Here is a 3,867-nt window from a genome sequence, read left to right on the forward strand (position 1 = left end):
AAATGTAAATTGTTCTTATAAAATTGAAAGTTGTTGAAGCCTTTTAGTAATGTTTGAAGAACTAATCATTTATTCACTTTGACTGGTGCATAATATATGCATTTTCAAGTTTCTAATTTTTTTATACTTTTCATGTTTATAACAAATTAGTGTTGTCGTTGGTGCCTTTGAATCATTTTACATTTTATTCATCATCCCCAATTTGCTTTGCAAACTATTCACTACTACAAATATTGCCTTTTACATCACCTGTGCTACGACGGTTATTTAGATAACCGATTTAAATAGTCACGCGGTGGCATTTTTGCAATTATTTTGAAAAAAATTACATTTTACGACATACATTCTAAGGCGGTTATTAAAAACCGCCTTAGAATGTTATATTATATAAAATTTACGCCGGGTTTTAGTGTAAAACCGTCGTAGTTGGGTTAAAAAAAAAAACAAAGCCCGTTAAAACCTAGGTAATGACGCGGTGGCATTCTAAGGCCTTCCCCTCTTCGTTACTGAACCCTAGCCCCTCTCCCTCCCTTTCCCTCAGATTTCTCACTTCCTTTTCTCCTTTCCATTTCTCACCTTCTCCCTCTCTCTTCATCTCTTCTCTACCCCTTTTTTGGTTTTCCTTACTCTTACGAATCAAAACCCGCAACTTTGGACGTCGTTGGAGGGCTTTCGTCGCTACCCACCATAACTTACGAGGTAAGTACTCTAAATTTCTCATTTCAGGAATTTGAAGCCTGTGCTTTGGCTAAGTTTTTTTTTTTTACCTTTACTCACATTTTTTTACCTCTTCCTTTGTTGATGTTGATTGCGATTGGGTTAAAAATATTGGGTGAGGTCTACATCATAGCTATGTTGCTAGATTTTTGTTGGTATGAAATTAATTGAGCGAAACTAATTGGATGTATATTTGCTGAGTTTTTACAATAATCAATCCATGTTAACACCCGCTTTCCCATTTTGATATTGCTCATTTGAGAAAATCAAATGATTTCAGAAAAAAAATACTTTTCGTTAGGAAAATCACAAACAAACATTTATTCTTTTGCTTTTTCTGAATATTGCTCCCATAGCAGTGATGACTCTTGTCAAACCGTGAGAGAAGAGAAGATTTTCATAAAAAGTCTCATGTTGGTGACCTTCTTTCCCCTCATTCTTCTTTTCTCTCTTCTTCTACACTGTTTCAGGGGTGACCACTGGTAGCAAGGTGTATTAGGTCCAATTCATAGTACCTGAAAGCACACTTTACTCAAAGTGGGAGGAGGTGTTAGTAGGAAACAACACGTCTGGATCCACAGGTTTGCCATATTTACGCTCCTTACAAAAATTATACAGTTATAAGCATTATGATATAGAATTTAGGTGGGAAAGAGAAAGACAGAAAGAAAGAGGGGAAGAGAGAAGGAAACAGAATAGAGAGGATGGTTAATAGTTTGGTTCAAGAGTTAAAACTGAACTGAACTCAACTGAATTAAAACATGGTTATTAAGAACCAAAGTGAACCATTTATTTTTCATTCTGAACAGAACTGAACTATTGCAAGTTCAGTGAATTGGTTCTTTATTAAAAAAACTGAACAGAACTGATACATGTTTAAGAATTTTTTATTTTTTTTGCTAAACTGATCTCTGCTGCAAATTTTCTGTTGACGGCATTGCTGAAGGTTCCTGCAACACATTCCAATTTGGGTTCTGCAACTATTTTCTGTTATTTTGTCATCTCCCATCTTGGCTTTAAATTATTTGCATCAAACCCCACCATAAATTATTATTCAAGTATCAATTTCGGTTATTTAATGTTTAAGTCTAAGTAATAAATTGCCAAGAGCTTCTATGATGAAATTTATGAAAGATTCACAGATCTTATTAAGAGCCACCATAAATTATATAGTGTTGTTGGTAACAGGCACTGCTTAATTGAAAGCTAAGCTTCTATTATTAACAGTTTAGTTCTAGTGCACTGAACTATGTTTAATAGCAGTTTGATTAATAAAACTTAAAACAGTTTAGGTTTAGTTTTTTATAAAATAATTCAGTTTTTAATAGTTTAATTCATTTTGGTATTAAAGTAGTTCACAGATCAAAATAATTTTTTGGACACCCCTAAATACTTTCCATTTGATAATGGCATAATATATGGGAGAATTTACATAACTCATGAATGATACTTACTAGGCCTACTGCAATGTCAAGGTGATACTTGCGTCCTGTAGTGTGCACTGCTCCACCACGACTAGAAGTCCGGTTAAAATTATCATTTATCACATCACCTACTAGGAATTTAGAAGAAACTCAGTATAAATGCTAAAAGAGGAAGTAAAATGATATGAAGATAAAAAATTAGATGATCTAAAACGAAGCATAAAGCACCATTCATAGTTTATGATTTATTTTTGTCAAGTTGTGCTACTTATGCTGATATGAATTTTTTCTTTCATAGGTGTGACCGAATTTTGTGGTACGGAGAAGGTCTCCATCAGTTATCATATGTCCGCGGAGAATCAAAGTTTTCAGACCACAGACCTGTTTATGGCATATTTTGTGCTGAGGTTGAGTCAACTCATGGCAGATTGAAGAAAACTATGAGTTGTTCTCGTTCCAGAATTGAGGTGGAGGAACTTCTGCCATATTCTGGTGGATACACTGAGCTGAGTTTTTTCTAAAGGAAGAAAGGTTGGATATACGTATCCATTCACATTCAGTTACACTATCTATCCCTTATGCACTTCCACAATCATGCTTGTGTTGTGAGATAGTGGAACTTAGGTATCTGAGTGATTTTTCTTTTTTCTTCTTAAGTTCATACAAATAGATAAAACTAAAAAACACGTGCAGGGCTCTTAGCAAACCTGATCATGCCCCATTGGCCCAAAGGGTGGCCTCAACTTTTTCTTTTTTCTTATTTTCTTGTTGGCTAGACCAAAAGTACTAGATTCCGAAGCTGTAAATGATATATATGGGGTTGAACATAATAGAGTGGAACCTGCTAGTGCAATCAAAACATAGAGTCTAAAAGAATATACTAAAATGATGTTGGGCATTAGGTGTATCTTGCTTTACTAGATATGCAAATTGATTTCATGAATTCGGAAGTCAATACAAACAGAATATGTTCACAGAATAATAATCTGAAAAGTATATATCTCAAATCTTTTTCTGCTTTGAAGTCCTTTGGTTCTTTTCTTATTGTCAATACAATTATTCTTTTCTCCTGAATTAGAAATCTTACATCCACCTATTACTGTTCAGCAATTGGTCCCCCATTACCAAGCTGGAATTACTTTGAAGAAAACTCATTCATGGAGGGAGATAGGGACAACCCATTTCCCACATACCCAAAAAGGTTAATTTTCTTCTCTTTCATGCTTTTCTCTGTGCTGCTTTTGGCCTGCTTCTTTGTCTAATTTTACCTTTACTTTATCTTTGTCAGTTTATAATCTGTAGTTTTGGGCTACAGTCATGCTTTGCCTAACACATGATCAGTACAGTACATCATCATCTTATATAGGTTTAGTGAATTAACAGAAAAATATTATAGTTCAACTTTATGAAGTAAAACATTGTACACATATGTTCATTCTTTTTTTTTTTATTTCGTTCAAACAAAGGCTCATGGCATTACAAGAGAAAAGAGAGGAAAATAATATAGTTGGAATACTGCTGACCAAAAAAAATATAGTTAGAATACATTGCATACAATGAAATTCAAATATTTATATCAACAGTTCGTTGATTTGAGTAAAATTAAAATTAATTTTTAAAATAAAGTTTTATATTCAAATTTTATGAATAAAAAAATATATAATTTTAAAAAAGAACATACTAAAGATCGTCAATTTAATTCTCTACTAGAGATTAATTATTAAAG

The 3,867-nt window shown here is 33.2% G+C and overlaps 1 long non-coding RNA gene across 2 annotated transcripts; it reads left to right on the forward strand.

The window, feature by feature from the left end:
• Positions 1-471: 471 nt before the first annotated feature.
• On the forward strand, positions 472-3,501 carry LOC114387621. Of its 2 annotated transcripts, XR_003661361.1 has the most exons (5): positions 472-699; positions 1,188-1,298; positions 2,440-2,672; positions 3,249-3,342; positions 3,430-3,501. It is a non-coding gene; the product is annotated as an uncharacterized LOC114387621 (long non-coding RNA). The 2 variants fall into 2 exon arrangements; XR_003661360.1 differs by lacking the exon at positions 472-699 and having other exon boundaries at positions 706-1,298.
• The last annotated feature ends 366 nt before the right edge of the window (positions 3,502-3,867 follow it).

This window comes from Glycine soja, chromosome 15 (assembly GCF_004193775.1).
Source record: "Glycine soja cultivar W05 chromosome 15, ASM419377v2, whole genome shotgun sequence".
In the NCBI taxonomy this organism is placed as follows: Eukaryota; Viridiplantae; Streptophyta; class Magnoliopsida; order Fabales; family Fabaceae; genus Glycine; species Glycine soja.